The following is an 18,581-nucleotide window of genomic DNA, read 5'->3' as shown; positions in this document are numbered from 1 at the left end:
CCCTGTTGTGCTATCAAATAGTAGGTCTTCCTTCTTTCTAACTATCTTTTCGTACTCATTAATCATCTCCACCTCCCCCTCAGTATCCCACTACCCTTCCTAGTCTCTGGTAACCATCCTTCTACTCTGTATCTCCATGAGTTCAATTGTTTTGATTTTTAGTTCCCACAAATATGAGAGAATATGTGATGTTTGTCTTTTTGAGCCTGGTTTGTTTCACTTAACATAATGACCTCCAGTTTCATCTGTGATGTTGCAAATTACTTGTCCTCATTCTTTTTTTAATGACTAAATAGTGCTCCACTGTGTATATGTACCACATTTTCTTTATCCAATTGTCTGTTGATTGACAGTTAGGTTGCTTCCAAATCTTAGCTATTGTAGATAGTGCTGCAACAAACACAGGAGTGCAGATCTCTTTGATACACTGATTTGCTTTCTTTTGATATATACCCAGCAGTGAGATTGCTGGATCATATGGTAGCTCGATTTTAAGTTTCTTAAAAAACCTCCAAACTGTTATCTATAATGATTGTACTAAATTACATTCCCACCAACAGTGTACAAGAATTCCATCTTCTCCACATCTTTGCCAGCATTTATTATTGTCTATATGTTGAATGTAAGCCATTTTAACTGGAATGAGATGATATTTCATTGTAGTTCTGATTTGCATTTCTCTGATGATCAATGATGTTAAGCATCTTTTCGTTATGCCTGTTTGCCATTTGTTTGTCTAATCTTTTGCTCAGATTTTGATCAGGTTATTAGTTTGTTTTAGAGTTCTTTGAGCTCCTTGAGCATTCTGGTTATTAATCCCTTATCAGGTCGTTTGAAAATATTTTTTTCCAATTGTGTGGGTTGTTTCTTCACTTTGTTGTTTCTATTCTTTCCTGTGCAGAAGCTATGAACTTGAAGTGATCCCATTTGTTCATGTTTCTTTTGGTTGCTTGTGCTTGTGGGGCATTGCTCAAGAAGTCTTTGCCCAGACCCATGTTCTGGAGATTTTCCCCAATGTTTTCTTGTATAAGTTTCATGGTATGAAGTCTTAGATTTAAGTCTAATCTATTTTGATTTGAGAGATGGGGGTCTGGTTTTATTTTTCTACATATGGATATCCAGATTTCCCAGCACCATTTATTGAAGAGCCTATGGCAATTTTGTCAAAAAATGAGTTCACTGTAGTTGTGTGGATTTGTTTCTGAGCTCTCTGTCTTGTTCCAGTGGTCTGTCTGTTTTCATGTCGGTACCATATTGTTTTGGTTACTATATCTCTGTAACATAATTTGAAGTCAGGTAATGTGATTCTTCCGGTTTTGCTCCTTTTGCTTAGAATGGTTTTGGCTATTTGGGGTCTTTTGGGGTTCCATATAAATTTGAGAATTCTTTTTGATTTTATTTTTGTGAAGAATGTCATTGGTATTTTGATAGAAATTACACTGAATCTGTAGACTGTTTTGGGTAGTATGGACATTTTAAAAATATTGATTCTTCTAATCCATGAACATAAAATATTTTCCAAGTTTTGGTGTCCTGTTCAATTTCTCTCATTACTGATTTATAGTTTCCATTATAGAGCTCTTTCACTTCTTCAGTTAAGATAATTCCTAGGTATTTAATTTTATGTGTGTCTATTGTAAATGGGATTACTTTTTAATTTCCTTTTCAGTTTGTTGACTGTTGGCATATAAAAGTGCTATGAATTTTTGTACATTGAGTTTGTACCCTGAAATTTCACTGAATTTGTTTATCCATTTGAATAGTTTTTTCATAGAGTCTTAAGGGTTTTTTGTTAGTTTTTGGTTGAGGATTTTTTATTTAAATTTATTTATTATTATTATACTTTAAGTTGTAGGGTACATGTGCATAACATGCAGGTTTGTTACATATGTATACTTGTGCCATGTTGCTGTGCTGCACCCATCAATTCGTCATTTACATCAGGTATAACTCCCAATGCAATCCCTCCCCCCTTCCCCATCCCCACGATAGGCCCCAGTGTGTGATGTTCCCCTCCCTGAGTCCGAGTGATCTCATTGTTCAGTTCCCACCTATGAGTGAGAACATGCGGTGTTTGGTTTTCTGTTCTTGTGATAGTTTGCTAAGAATGATGGATTCCAGCTGCATCCAAGTCCCTACAAAGGACTCAAACTCATCCTTTTTTATGGCTGCATAGTATTCCATGGTGTATATGTGCCACATTTTCTTAATCCAATCTGTCACTGATGGACATTTGGGTTGATTCCAAGTCTTTGCTATTGTGAATAGTGCTGCAATAAACATACGTGTGCATGTGTCTTTATAGCAGCATAATTTATAATCCTTTGGGTATATACCCAGTAATGGGATGGCTGGGTCATATGGTACATCTAGTTCTAGATCCTTGAGGAATCGCCATACTGTTTTCCATAATGGTTGAACTAGTTTACAATCCCACCAACAGTGTAAAAGTGTTCCTATTTCTCCACATCCTCTCCAGCACCTGTTGTTTCCTGACTTTTGAATGATCGCCATTCTAACTGGTGTGAGATGGTATCTCATTGTGGTTTTGATTTGCATTTCTCTGATAGCCAGTGATGATGAGCATTTTTTCATGTGTCTGTTGGCTGTATGAATGTCTTCTTCTGAGAAATGTCTGTTCATATCCTTTGCCCACTTTTTGATGGGGTTGTTTGTTTTTTTCTTGTAAATTTGTTGGAGTTCTTTGTAGGTTCTGGATATTAGCCCTTTGTCAGATGAGTAGATTGCAAAAATTTTCTCCCATTCTGTAGGTTGCCTGTTCACTCTGATGGTAGTTTCTTTTGCTGTGCAGAAGCTCTTTAATTTAATGAGATCCCATTTGTCAATTTTGGCTTTTGCTGCCATTGCTTTTGGTGTTTTAGACATGAAGTCTTTGCCCATGCCTATGTCCTGAATGGTACTACCTAGGTTTTCCTCCAGGATTGTTATGGTATTAGGTCTAACATTTAAGTCTCTAATCCATCTTGAATTAATTTTCGTATAAGGAGTAAGGAAAGGATCCAGTTTCAGCTTTCTACTTATGGCTAGCCAATTTTCCCAGCACCATTTATTAAATAGGGAATCCTTTCCCCATTTCTTGTTTTTCTCAGGTTTGTCAAAGATCAGATGACTGTAGATGTGTGGTATTATTTCTGAGGACTCTGTTCTGTTCCATTGGTCTATATCTCTGTTTTGGTACCAGTACCATGCTGTTTTGGTTACTGTAGCCTTGTAGTATAGTTTGAAGTCAGGTAGCATGATGCCTCCAGCTTTGTTCTTTTGACTTAGGATTGTGTTGGAGATGTGGGCTCTTTTTTGGTTCCATATGAACTTTAAAGCAGTTTTTTCCAATTCTGTGAAGAAACTCATTGGTAGCTTGATGGGGATGGCATTGAATCTATAAATTACCTTGGGCAGTATGGCCATTTTCACTATATTGATTCTTCCTATCCATGAGCATGGTATGTTCTTCCATTTGTTTGTGTCCTTTTTATTTCACTGAGCAGTGGTTTGTAGTTCTCCATAAAGAGGTCCTTTACATCCCTTGGAAGTTGGATTCCTAGGTATTTTATTCTCTTTGAAGCAATTGTGAATGGAAGTTCTTTCCTGATTTGGCTCTCTGTTTGTCTGTTACTGGTGTATAAGAATGCTTGTGATTTTTGCACATTAATTTTGTATCCTGAGACTTTGCTGAAGTTGCTTATCAGCTTAAGGAGATTTTGGGCTGAGACAATGGGGTTTTCTAAATATACAATCATGTCATCTGCAAACAGGGACAATTTCACTTCTTCTTTTCCTAACTGAATACCCTTGATTTCTTTCTCTTGCCTGATTGCCCTAGCCAGAACTTCCAACACTATGTTGAATAGGAGTGGTGAGAGAGGGCATCCCTGTCTTGTGCCAGTTTTCAAAGGGAATTTTTCCAGTTTTTTCCCATTCAGTGTGATATTGGCTGTGGGTTTGTCATAAATGGCTCTTATGATTTTCAGATACGTTCCATGAATACCGAATTTATTGAGCGTTTTTAGCATGAAGGGCTGTTGAATTTTGTCAAAAGCCTTTTCTGCATCTATTGAGATAATCATGTGGTTCTTGTCTTTGGTTCTGTTGATATGCTGGATTATGTTTATTGATTTGCCAATGTTGAACCAGCCTTGCATCCCAGGGATGAAGCCCACTTGATCATGGTGGATAAGCTTTTGGATGTGTTGCTGAATCCGGTTTGCCAGTATTTTACTGAGGATTTTTGCATCGATGTTCATCAGGGATATTGGTCTAAAATTCTCTTTTTTTGTTGTGTCTCTGCCAGGTTTTGGTATCAGCATGATGTTGGCCTCATAAAATGAGTTAGGGAGGATTCCCTCTTTTTCTATTGATTGGAATAGTTTCAGAAGGAATGATACCAATTCCTCCTTGTACCTCTGGTAGAATTCAGCTGTGAATCCATCTGGTCCTGGACTTTTTTTGGTTGGTAGGCTATTAATTATTGCCTCAATTTCAGAGCCTACTATTGGTCTATTCAGGGATTCAACTTCTTCCTGGTTTAGTCTTGGAAGAGTGTAAGTGTCCAGGAAAATATCCATTTCTTCTAGATTTTCCAGTTTATTTGCGTAGAGGTGTTTATAGTATTCTCTGATGGTAGTTTGTATTTCTGTGGGGTCGGTGGTGATATCCCCTTTATCATTTCTAATTGCGTCGATTTGATTCTTCTCTCTTTTCTTCTTTATTAGTCTTGCTAGTGGTCTGTCAATTTTGTTGATCTTTTCAAAAAACCAACTCCTGGATTCATTGATTTTTTGGAGGGTTTTTTGTGTCTCTATCTCCTTCAGTTCTGCTCTGATCTTAGTTATTTCTTGCCTTCTGCTAGCTTTCGAATGTGTTTGTTCTTGCTTCTCTAGGTCTTTTAATTGCGATGTTAGAGTGTCAATTTTAGATCTTTCCTGCTTTCCCTTGTGGGCATGTAGTGCTATAAATTTCCCTCTACACACTGCTTTAAATGTGTCCCAGAGATTCTGGTATGTTGTATCTTTGTTCTCATTGGTTTCAAAGAACATCTTTATTTCTGCCCTCATTTCGTTATATACCCAGTAGTCATTCAGGAGCAGGTTGTTCAGTTTCCATGTAGTTGAGCGGTTTTGATTGAGTTTCTTAGTCCTGAGTTCTAGTTTGATTGCACTGTGGTCTGAGAGACAGTTTGTTATAATTTCTGTTCTTGTACATTTGCTGAGGAGTGCTTTACTTCCAATTATGTGGTCAATTTTGGAGTAAGTATGATGTGGTGCTGAGAAGAATGTATATTCTGTTGATTTGGGGTGGAGAGTTCTATAGATGTCTATTAGGTCTGCTTGCTGCAGTAATGAGTTCAATTCCTGGATATCCTTGTTAACTTTCTGTCTCGTTGATCTGTCTAATGTTGACAGTGGAGTGTTGAAGTCTCTCATTATTATTGTATGGGAGTCTAAGTCTCTTTGTAAGTCTCTAAGGACTTGCTTTATGAATCTGGGTGCTCCTGTATTGGGTGCATATATATTTAGGATAGTTAGCTCTTCCTGTTGAATTGATCCTTTTACCATTATGTAATGGCCTTTGTCTCTTTTGATCTTTGATGGTTTAAAGTCTGTTTTATCAGAGACTAGTATTGCAACCCCTGCTTTTTTTTGTTCTCCATTTGCTTGGTAAATCTTCTTCCATCCCTTTATTTTGAGCCTATGTATGTCTCTGCGTGTGAGATGGGTCTCCTGAATACAGCAGACTGATTCGTCTTGACTCTTTATCCAGTTTGCCAGTCTGTGTCTTTTAATTGGAGCATTTAGTCCATTTACATTTAACGTTAAGATTTTTATGTGTGAACTTGATCCTGCCATTATGATATTAACTGGTTATTTTGCTCGTTAGTTGATGCAGTTTCTTCCTAGCCTCAATGGTCTTTACATTTTGGCATGTTTTTGCAATGGCTGGTACCGGTTGTTCCTTTCCATGTTGAGTGCTTCCTTCAGGGTCTCTTGTAAGGCAGGCCTAGTGGTGACAAAATCTCTAAGCATTTGCTTATCTGTAAAGGATTTTATTTCTCCTTCACTTATGAAACTTAGTTTGGCTGGATATGAAATTCTGGGTTTAAAATTCTTTTCTTGAAGAATGTTGAATATTGGCCCCCACTCTCTTCTGGCTTGTAGAGTTTCTGCCGAGAGATCTGCTGTTAGTCTGATGGGCTTCCCTTTGTGGGTAACCCGACCTTTCTCTCTGGCTGCCCTTAAGATTTTTTCCTTCATTTCAACTTTTGTTAATCTGGCAATTATGTGTCTTGGAGTTGCTCTTCTTGAGGAGTATCTTTGTGGCGTTCTCTGTATTTCCTGGATTTGAATGTTGGCCTGCCCTACTAGGTTGGGGAAGTTCTCTTGGATGATATCCTGAAGAGTGTTTTCCAACTTGGTTCCATTTTCCCCCTCACTTTCAGGCACCCCAATCAGACGTAGATTTGGTCTTTTTACATAATCCCATACTTCTTGCAGGCTTTGTTCATTTCTTTTTCTTCTTTTTTCTTTTGGTTTCTCTTCTCGCTTCATTTCATTCATTTGATCCTCAGTCGCTGCTACTCTTTCTTCCAGTTGATCGAGTCAGTTACTGAAGCTTGTGCATTTGTCACGTATTTCTTGTGTCATGGTTTTCATCTCTTTCATTTCGTTTAGGACCTTCTCTGCATTAATTACTCTAGCCATCAATTCTTCCACTTTTTTTTTCAAGATTTTTAGTTTCTTTCGCTGGGTACGTAATTCCTCCTTTAGCTCTGAGAAATTTGATGGACTGAAGCCTTCTTCTCTCATCTCGTCAAAGTCATTCTCCGTCCAGCTTTGATCCGTTGCTTGCGATGAGCTGCGCTCCTTTGCCGGGGGAGATGCGCTCTTATTTTTTGAATTTCCAGCTTTTCTGCCCTGCTTTTTCCCCATCTTTGTGGTTTTATCTGCCTCTGGTCTTTGATGATGGTGATGTACTGATGGGGTTTTGGTGTAAGTGTCCTTCCTGTTTGATAGTTTTCCTTCTAACAGTCAGGACCCTCAGCTGTAGGTCTGTTGGAGATTGCTTGAGGTCCACTCTAGACCCTGTTTGCCTGGGTATCAGCAGCAGAGGCTGCAGAAGATAGAATATTTCTGAACAGCGAGTGTACCTGTCTGATTCTTGGTTTGGAAGCTTCTTCTCAGGGGTGTACTCTTCCCTGTGAGGTGTGGGGTGTCAGACTGCCCCTAGTGGGGGATGTCTCCCAGTTAGGCTACTCAGGGATCAAGGACCCACTTGAGCAGGGAGTCTGTCCCTTCTCAGATCTCAACCTCCGTGTTGGGAGATCCACTGTTCTCTTCAAAGCTGTCAGACAGAGTCGTTTGCGTCTGCAGAGGTTTCTGCTGCGTTTGTTATTGTTTACTGTGCCCTGTCCCCAGAGGTGGAGTCTACAGAGACAGGCAGGTTTCCTTGAGCTGCTGTGAGCTCCACCCACTTCGAGCTTCCCAGCAGCTTTGTTTACCTACTTAAGCCTCAGCAATGGCGGGCGCCCCTCCCCCAGCCTCGCTGCTGCCTTGCCGGTAGATCACAGACTGCTGTGCTAGCAATGAGGGAGGCTCCGTGGGTGTGGGACCCTCCCGGCCAGGTGTGGGATATGATCTCCTGGTGTGCCTGTTTGCTTAAAGCGCAGTATTGGGGTGGGAGTTACCCGATTTTCCAGGTGTTGTGTGTCTCAGTTCCCCTGGCTAGGAAAAGGGACTCCCTTCCCCCTTGCGCTTCCCAGGTGAGGCAATGCCTCGCCCTGCTTCAGCTCTCGCTGGTCAGGCTGCAGCAGCTGACCAGCACCAATCTTCCGGCACTCCCCAGTGAGATGAACCCAGTACCTCAGTTGAAAATATAGAAATCACTGGTCTTCTGTGTCACTCGCGCTGGGAGTTGGAGACTGGAGCTGCTCCTATTCGGCCATCTTGCTCCGCACCCCTCTGGTTGAGGATTTTTGCATCAACGTTCATCAGAGTTATCATCTGTTGTTTTTTTTCTATTATTATACTTTAAGTTCTAGGGTACATGTGCATAACATGCAGGTTTGTTACATATGTATACTTGTGCCATGTTGGTGTGCTGCACCCATCAACTCGTCAGCACCCATCAACTCGTCATTTACATCAGGTATAACTCCCAATGCAATCCCTCTCCCCTCCCCCTCCCCGTGATAGGCCCTGGTATGTGACGTTCCCCTTCCCACGTCCAAGTGATTTCATTGTTTAGTTCCCACCTATGAGTGAGAACATGCGGTGTTTGGTTTTCTGTTCTTGTGATAGTTTGCTGAGAAAGGTGGTTTCCAGCTGCATCCATGTCCCTACAAAGGACACAAACTCATCCTTTTTGATGGCTGCATAGTATTCCATGGTGTATATGTGCCACATTTTCTTAATCCAGTCTGTCACTGATGGACATTTGGGTTGATTCCAAGTCTTTGCTATTGTGAGTAGTGCTGCAATAAACACACGTGTGCATGTGTCTTTATAGCAGCATGATTTATAATCCTTTGGGTATATACCCAGTAATGGGATGGATGGCTAGGTCATATGATACTTCTAGTTCTAGATCCTTAAGGAATCACCATACTGTTTTCCATAATGGTTGAACTACTTTACAATCCCACCAACAATGTAAAAGTGTTCCTATTTCTCCACATCCTCTCCAGCACCTGTTGTTTCCCAACTTTTTAATGATTGCCATTCTAACTGGTGTGAGATGGTATCTCATTGTGGTTTTGATTTGCATTTCTCTGATGGCCAGTGATGATGAGCATTTTTTCATGTGTCTGTTGGCTGTATGAATGTCTTCATTTGAGAAATGTCTGTTCATATCCTTTGCCCAATTTTTGATGGTGTTGTTTGTTTGTTTCCTGTAAATTTGTTTGAGTTCTTTGTAGGTTCTGGATATTAGCCCTTTGTCTGATGAGTACATTGCAAAAATGTTCTCCCACTCTGTAAGTTGCCTTTTCGCTCTGATGGTAGTTTCTTTTGCTGTGCAGGAGCTCTTTAGTTTAATTAGATCCCATTTGTCTATTTTGGCTTTTGCTGCCGTTGCTTTTGGTGTTTTAGAAATGAAGTCCTTGCCCATGCCTATGTCCTGAACGGTACACCCTAGATTTTCTTCTAGGGTTTTTATGGTATTAGGTCTAACATTTAAGTCTCCAATCCATCTTGAATTAATTTTCATATAGGGAGTAAGGAATGGATCCAGTTTCAGCTTTCTACTTATGGCTAGCCAATTATCCCAATACCATTTATTAAATAGGGAATCCTTTCCCCATTTCTTGTTTTTCTGAGGCTTGTCAAAGATCAGATGGCTGTAGATGTGTGGTATTATTTCTGAGGACTCTGTTCTGTTCCGTTGGTCTATATCTCTGTTTTGGTACCAGTACCATGCTGCTTTGGTTACTGTAGCCCTGTAGTATAGTTTGAAGTCAGGTAGCGTGATGGCTGCAGCTTTGTTCCTTTGACTTCATCCCTGGGATGCAAGGCTGGTTCAACATACGCAAATCAATAAATGTAATCCAGCATATAAACAGAACCAAAGACAAAAACCACAGGATTATCTCAATAGATGCAGAAAAGGCTTTTGACAAAATTCAACAGCCCTTCATGCTAAAAATGCTCAATAAATTCGGTATTGATGGAACATATCTCAAAATCATAAAAGCTATTTATGACAAACCCACAGCCAATATCATACTGAATTGGCAAAAACTCAAAAAATTCCCTTTGAAAACTGGCACAAGACATGGATGTCCTCTCTCACCACTCCTATTCAACATAGTGTTAGAAGTTTAGGCCAGGGCGATCAGGCAAGAGAAAGAAATAAAGGATATTCAGTTAGGAAAGGAAGAAGTCAAATTGTCCCTGTTTGTGGATGACATGATTGTATATTTAGAAAACCCCATTGTCTCAGCCCAAAATCTCCTTAAGCTGATAAGCAACTTCAGCAAAGTCTCAGGATACAAAATTAATGTGCAAAAATTACAAGCATTTTTATACACCAGTAACAGACAGAGAGCCAAATCATGAATGAACTTCCATTCACAATTACTTCAAAGAGAATGAAATAGCTAGGAATCCAACTTACTGGGGATGTAAAGGACCTCTTCAAGGAGAACTACAAACCACTGCTCAGTGAAATAAAAGAGGACACAAACAAATGGAAGAACATACCATGCTCATGGATAGGAAGAATCAATATCGTGCAAATGGCCATACTGCCCAAGGTAATTTATAGATTCAATGCCATCCCCATCAAGCTACCAATGAGTTTCTTCACAGAATTGGAAAAAACTGCTTTAAAGTTCATATGGAATCAAAAAAGAGCCCGCATCTCCAAGACAATCCTAAGTCGTTTGTAGTTTTTTTGTGTGTCTTTGTCTGTTTTTTGTATTAGGGTAATACTGACCTCATAGATTAAGTTTGGAAGTGTTTCCCTCTCTTCTAATTTTCAGAATAGTTTGAGTATGTTCTTAAAGATAAACCTTTTTCTGGTTAATGAACTTCCCTTTCATTCATAATTTTTTTTTACATTTTCATCATGATTGGGTGTCGAGTTTTCTTGTATGCTTTTTTACACCTCTTGAGATGACAATATGTGTTTTCTTCCTTATTCTATTAGTATCACAAATTACATTAATTTATTTTTTAATATGAAACTACCTTTGCATTCCATTGAACCTCTTGTAACTCTCTTGTACAAGTGTAACTATGCTGGACATGTACAGTAATTCCATCCTGAGAAGTGTACAATATGTTCAGGAACTCACACTCTTCAGGAATAAAGGTTTAGGTCAGGAATTAGGTGGATCACTAAGATGTGCACAAGTGATAAATTAGAATGAGGGAACTTTACAATGGAGAGTAAAAGATGGAGATGTGTATCAATTGTTGCCTGAAGACCAACTGTAGCAATGAAGGTTATAATTCATCCCACTCACTTCCCTGTTTTGAACTTTCCCTTAGAAGTAGATTCCTATAGGAGCCATGGAAGAAACTGCTCTCAGGGACATGGATGGAAACTATTCGTGTGACATTAGGATGGACTTTGACAGTCATGAGAATGTTCCTCTCAGATCTTCCTTCAAATAGAACCTGCTATGACAATTGTAGTTAGCTGGAAACCAAAAGCTGCTAACATTCTGGGTCCAATTCAGCATTTATGTAATGGCCACACTATCTCCAGTATATTCCCAATCTATGACCGTGCTTGGTTCTGGTACCAGAGCTGGGACATTTATGTCTAATGTGGAATTCCTTTAATAGACAATCTTTGTTTCAGTGCTTCCATTAGCTTGGTTGAGATTCTCTCAGAACCATGCTACAGCCTGAGACTCTTTCTATCTTCCTTCCTTTCCTTTCTCTTGTGTCAGATGTCAGACCTGATTACAGTCTGAAGCCCTCTCTTCCTACTTGTGCCCCTTCTCTTTTATCATTCAAGGGCATATTCCCCAATCATTCTCTTACCTTCTAATTCTATCTTGGTATCTATTTTTTGGAGGATTTTAACTAACAAAATATAACTGATAAAAAAAACCTTGTATCCAGAATTTAAAGAACTCCCAAAATTCAATAAAAATAGAACAGTCTCTTTCCCTGCTCAAAGTGGGCAAAAACATTTGAACAGACATTTCACAAAAGAAGATACATAGATGGCCAATAGGCATATTGATCATCATTTTTATTAGACAAATGCAAATTTAAAACGTAATATACCAGTACCCATCTACTAGAATGGCTAAAATGACTGGCACCACCCGTTGTCAGTGAAAATGTGGAATGATGAGAAATATTATTCATTTCTGTAAGAGTGTAAAATGATACATAGTGGGACCAAAACCTCATCTCTGAAAAAGAAAACTGTTTCAAACACTTTAAATAAAGTATTGGGAGTTTGTTATGAAGTTAAATATGGACCTTCCATATAATTCCACCATTCTATTTTTAATGCATGTTCCCAAGAGAAATGAAAACACATGTCCACACAAAGACTTGTGCATGAATATTTAGAACAGCTTTATTCAAAAGAGTTAAAAAGTGGAACAATCCTAAATGTCTATCAAGGGGATAATGGATAAAGAATGTATAAACTATTTTTTAAAAAAACTTTTAAGTTAGAAGCAGCCTGAGAAATAAGGAGAAAATGCAGGGGAATAAAGCAGTGCCAAAGATGCTAGTTCTGGAAGAAAAGAAACAAGTGTAGCCATTAATGGGTTAGGATATTGGACATAGGTATAGAGCATCTATATAGAATGAGTTGAAAAATTGGCAACTAGATAAGTCTACATGATAGCAGATACACTGCTCCACATCCTATGTTCTGGGCCTTAGAAGTCTTTTAGCTATAAAGTGAAAAAGAAATAGAGAAGTAACTGATGACATTCCATTTACCACTAGTGATTTCCCCAAGTGCCAAAACTAGGAATTCAAATGCAATAGGAGAATAAAGCTACTTTTTCAAACCTTCTTTTATTGCTTCTCACTTTAAAATTCTGAGATAAGGGCCGGGTTCTGTGGGGAACATCTGCCTACTAGTCATCTCTTCTAAGCAGCTATTGCAGTGTGGGGACAATCTGGATGAATCTATAAGCAGTTGGGGATATTCCAGAAGTGGAGTGAATACAGGAGAGTGTCAGTCTGGGGTTGGCATGCTGCCTCTGGTCTCATGTTCCTGCCATATCAAACTATTTGCTGTTTCCCAAATGCAGTATGCTCTTTTATCCTTTTATACCTTTGCATGTCCTATCCCTATCCCTGGAATGCTCTTTTCACCTGCTTGGCTGAAGTGGTCGAATATCACCTCTTCTGTGAAGCTTTCCATGTTTCCATGACCTGCTCCCACTCAAACGCTTAGGAGTTACATTGAATTATTTATCTACATGTCTGTTCTCCCCCACCCTTGCTTATAAGCTCTAAATCCATTTGGAGGGCCTGAAAAAAACTATAAATTCCCACAGAAAAATGCATCATGATCACATACCCCCTATTATTCAGGTCTGTGGACAGCCCCATGCCTGGATCCCATTTATTAATTCCAGTTCAGAATCGATTTTACACTGTGACCTTCATGAGACTGAGAATCATGTTTGTGTTTTTATCCCCAGTACGTAGTGTAGAGCCTGAGAAATCAATAATAGAATAAATGAATTAGTGAGTGTTGGGTATTATGAGGGAACACAGAAGAAGTGTGAGTAATGATTGCTGTCATCAAAAGGCTTACAGTTTGATTGGAGGACCATTTTACATATATAATATTACATTTAACAGTAAAAACATAATGTGTGATGAGATGACATGGACACATGATGGGGACTCATAAAAGCCCTGTTGTTGTCCCCCTGCTTTTTCTCCACTATCTCCAGAATTAATTCTGGTTGTCTCCAAGTTTCCAACTGCTCTTTATTTCACCATCCCTAGTCCTCTAGCATCAGTTTAGATTTGAAATTTACTTGTCTCTGGTAAATTATCTCAGACTCTCTTGTTGAATGTCCCATTTGTACGTGTTCTCTTGGTTTGAGTGGAGCACACTCTATTAGGACATGTTTGTGTTTTTCCTCCTAGTGCATACTCTGAAAATGTGGCTAACCTCCTTCCCCCAAGCCAACCTTGCCACTACACGTATTCCCTGCTGTGCTTAATAAGTCTAACTATCCAGGGCCTATCCTTCTGTGTTCTTGCCCCTAGTATAGTATCTTAGTTTATTTTCATGTTGCTATAAAGGAATAACTAAAAGTGGAGAATTTATTTTTTGAAAAAGAGGTTCATTTGGTTCACAGTTCTGTAGGCTGTACAAGAAGCATGGCACTAGTGTCTATTTCTGGTGACAATTTCAGGCTGCTTCCAGTCATGGTGGAAGGCAGAGGGGAGCTGGCATGTGCAGATCACATGATGATAGAGAAAGCAAGAGAGAGAGAGTAGAGAGCGTCAGACTCCTTTCAACAACCAGTTCTTGTGGTATAATGAGAATGGCACCAGGTAATTTCTGAAGGATCCACTCCACCTGATTCAAACACCTTCCATTAGGCCCCACCTCCAGCATTTGGAATTGAAACTCAACATGAGAGTTGGAGTAGTCGACTATCCAAACCATAACATGCAGGCTCTGTTAGGAAAGGGGGCCATGCATACTTTTATGATTAAGTGCATAGACTTTGAAATTATACCTCTATTTGAATCATGGCTCTGCTGCTTGCTAACTTTGTGGCTTCAGGGAAGGTTTTTTTTTTTTTTCATGGTTAGTACTGGCTGAAGTTTATTTTTATTTTTATTTATTTAGTTTTTTGCTGCTTTTTTTTCTTTTTTATTGTACTTTAAGTTCTAGGGTACATGTGGACAACGTGCAGGTTTGTTACATATGTATACATGTGTCATGTTGGTGTGCTGCTCCCGTTAACTCCTCATTTACATTAGGTTTATCTCCTAATGCTATCCCTCCCCTCTCCCCCCACCCCACAACAAGCCCCAGTGTATGATATTCCCCTTCCTGTGTCCAAGTGTTCTCATTGTTCAATTCCCACCTATGAGTGAGAACATGTAGTGTTTGGTTTTCTGTTGTTGTGATAGTTTGCTGAGATTGATGGTTTCCAGCTGCATCCATGTCCCTACAAAGGACACGAACTCATCCTTTTTTATGGCTGCATAGTATTCCATGGTGTATATGTGCCACATTTTCTTAATCCAGTCTGTCATTGATGGACATTTGGGTTGGCTCCAAGTCTTTGCTATTGCGAATAGTGGCGCAATAAACATATATGCATGTGTCTTTATAGCAGCATGATTTATAATCCTGTGGGTGGCTTTAGGGAAGTTACTAACCTTCCTACACTTCAGTTTCTCATTGAAATGGGAATAATAAAAGGAACTCCTTTAGAAGGTGAAGTGAGATAATATGAGTAAAGATATATTTAAATAAAGGACACATCAGCACACTAATGAAACTATAAACTCATGGTAACTTTCCAATGTTGAAAATTTTGGAATTTTATTTTGGATAGTGTCAGCTTCAAGCTCCAGCTGAGGTCTGAGGGGAGTCGGTGGAGGAGTCTGGGAGCTGGAAGAACACTTGAGAGACAGCAGGGAGATGAGACATGGCTTTACTCAGCAGCTCTTTCACAGTGTCAATGTTGCATCTATACACCTCACACACAATAGTGGCTTAGAGCCAGGTGTTGAGCCTCCTATGTTATGGCTACATAGCTGTGATTACATAACACATGGAATTGTGCAACTGAGCTCCAATCCCACTGAGTCATGCAGAATGTTTACCTTAGCCTATGCCTGCCTGGCTGCAGCAGAGCAATGTTCCTTACACTACATCCCCTATGCTGAAGGGGTACTCTTAGTGGTGACCCGTGCCCACAGGGCAGCACCCTGAACCCATAGGCCAGAGCAACAATACAGAGAGGAACAACCTACCACTGATATTCCTGCTATGCTACTATGATCATAGCAGCCCAACATAGGCCAGAGCCCAGGGACGCCCACCATCTCTGCAGGGGTCATCAGTAAAACATTCAATCACCGTAATTTACCATGACACCCCTTGTAAAGCTTTCGTTATGTTCTGGTGGTTGTCAGGGATAAATGTACAACATTGTGTCCCTACAAGGGCACAGTGCCACCTTGGGCAGTGGTGACTATGTCTAAGGCCATCCAGTTTTGCACCACCGCCTTCCTAATGTGATCAACCTCATCAGTAAACAAAAGGAGGATAACATGGGTGCAATTCAGGGCCCGAGCTGTGTGCTCTGCAAGGGCTGCAACCTGCATTTCTACAGTGATTACACCTGCTCCAAGCATAGTTATTGCTAAAGAGTAGAACCATCAGGGACCCGGCCACACTCACAAAACCTAGGAATCCAATGCCTCCCAGTTATGAGAGCAACTGGACAATGTGGGAAGCCCATAAGGCCACCCCCAGGTACAACATTTAGTCCAATTGGCTGGCAGATATGGCCACCCTATGTCCCCACAGACCCACAAACTCCCAAAGGGCACAAAGTCCACTGGGGACCGGCCTTGGTAAGACTACTTTTTCCACTACACCCTTGGTGTTGTGACATGTGTTGTTTGCACAGGCCTCGGTGGGCAACCATCTGACATTGACTTTACCCCAGTGTTGCTCTATACATTGTGGTTCCTGCAATGGGGGCACCATGTTTTCTCCCATTAGCCAGCATCATCCATCATGGACACTATGAGTCAGACAGGAAGCAGACTTGCCATGGGTTTTGCAACACCCCCTATCCAAAGCACATCGTGTTGCATCGCATCCATTGTCTGTGGGACCCCAAGTCTCTAGCCATGTCCAGTTCTGCACAGAAGCTGGATATATGTGCCAGGGCAAGCCATCTGCAGCTGCTGCTGGAAAGGAGGTGCAGATCCAACAGTTGGAGACATTGGCCACCTCAGTATAGGTGTGGGCCTCGTCCATGATGCCGTTGGAGCGTGTCAACCTATGGCCAAAATGGCCAAACAGGCACAGGTACTAACGTGGGTAAATCACTTCCCTCAGGCAAAATATGAGCCCACTTTTCATTTCTGGATAACTCTGCTGTCACCAATGGCTTCTTCCCTAGGCGATGGCACCACATCTTATCAGTTCTCCATGTTTATTTTGTGTCTTTTACTCATGCTAAAGTCACAGGGGAGCTGGGTCACAGAGACTGTACCTATGTCCCCCAGGGGAGGGTCGTTTCCCTGGCCGTTCCCCTATGAATGGTCAATCGTGGAGGCCACACAGTAAATACCCAAGGAGTAAGTCACACTGCAGGCCCTTCCCCCAGGGGGCTATGATAACCAACCATCTGCAATAGGGGGCTTGGAGGGTCCATGGTCAACTCAACACCAAGTTTTCTGTTCCCCTGCCTTCTGGGGCATTGGGGTAGGCAACAACAGATGACCATTTGTCCCCATACCTGGTAGGAGGAGGTCATTCTTGGTGTGTATCTGTGCTGGATGGGGGCAGTGGCCTGGTGTAACAGTGCCTCCACTGGGGCTGGGCTGCCTTTCTGTGGCTGTTCATTCAAGATTTGAAGCACCAGGTCCAACCTGGAACTCCATCCCAGCAAAGATGGGGGAGTAGCATGCAAATGTAATCCATTCTTCAGGATCCGTTATACTGCTCAATCATGCCAGTGATTTGTGGGTTATAAGAAACATGAAACCCCTATTGTATGTCCATCTGCTGTGCCCATTGTTGTACCTGCTGTCCAGTGAAAAGTGTTCCCCTATCACTTTCAACAGCCAGGGAATGGCCGTATAAGGCATATACATGCTGCAAGGTTTGAATAGTGTGTTGCTGGTCAGCCACCCTGCAGGGTAGGTGAAGAACAAGCTGGTGGCCATGTCTACAGCCATCAGTGCATGTGTGTAGCCCTGCAATTTTGGCAGTGGCCCAATGTAATCTATTTGCCATCTGGTCAAGGGCATCTGCCCTACCATCACTTGTTATGTTACACTGGGCAGTTGTCTACATCTGGGGTATGCCTGAGTGCATGCTGGGCACTTCTGGCAGGCCTCCAAAATGTCCTGCGAGGGCAAAGACAAACCTCAGCACCCACTGACCTGTTGCATCAGTTTACCCTCCCCCCATGTCTCAGTTTTCTGGGTAGCCACAAAACCACATCTCATGTAGGTGCCAACTCTAACCATTGAACTTTGGTCAAGGAATCTGCCTCATCATACTGGGAGTGGCCAAAGGCATATGGCCTGACACATGACGACCCATTTCCCAGATGTCTTGCCACATGCTTTGGCTCCAAATGGGCCAATGGCTTACAAGCCAATTCTGTAACTTCCAGGTAGTCAACTGTCAGGTTAACCCTCGATAGACTGCCCAGCTATCGGTACAGATTACCATAGGTGACTCCTCCTTGGTAATCACCATCCACACCACTCTGAGTTCAGCCCATTGGCTGCTTTGTTCACATCTGGTATCAAACCATATGGTGTGAGTGCTAGGCTAGACTGTTATAGCAGTCCAGGTAGCAGTAGCAACTTGACTGGACCCATCTGTATACCATACCCATGAGGAATGGGAGGGCACCCTTCCTTAAATGATGATGGCTCAACATCTAGGGGTGCCTCAGGCCGCATGGCCTTACCCTGCATTAGGACTACAGGTCCCAAGACTTCTTGTAAATATGCTGCTAAGGGACTTGTATTCAGTGTACTCTGCTACTCTAAGTAGGCACCCCACTTTGCTAAAATGGATGTCTGCACTCTCCCTGTCTGAGGGGTTGTTACCCATGAACCTACCCACTCCTCTAATGGATAAGTCATCTGCATGACAACTGTAGGTTATCCTGTCAGGTTCTCACAGGCCTGAAGAACAGCATATGCAACAGCTAATTTCTTCTCTAACAATTATTACCTTAGATTAGCTCTCTTCTGTAGGTTGGACAAAAGCCTACTGGCATTCTAAAATGTTCCATGCACTGTCATAGGCCCCAGCCAAAAGCATCTGTAGTCACATGTACATCAAATTCAAATGGGCACCCCGATCAATCACTTGTAAGGCTCATGCCTGCTGAATAGCCTGCT

The 18,581-nt window shown here is 41.2% G+C and overlaps 1 long non-coding RNA gene across 2 annotated transcripts in view; it reads left to right on the top strand.

Annotated features, from left to right (window-relative positions):
• Positions 1 to 18,581, top strand: part of LOC135969035 (uncharacterized) — a 175,206-nt gene that overhangs the window by 91,052 nt on the left and 65,573 nt on the right. The window lies entirely within an intron of this gene.

The sequence above is a fragment of the Macaca fascicularis genome, chromosome X (genome assembly GCF_037993035.2).
Source record: "Macaca fascicularis isolate 582-1 chromosome X, T2T-MFA8v1.1".
Lineage (NCBI taxonomy): Eukaryota > Metazoa > Chordata > Mammalia > Primates > Cercopithecidae > Macaca > Macaca fascicularis.
The sequence above is the reverse complement of the archived record's forward strand: the minus strand, read 5'-3'. Positions and strand labels throughout refer to the sequence as shown.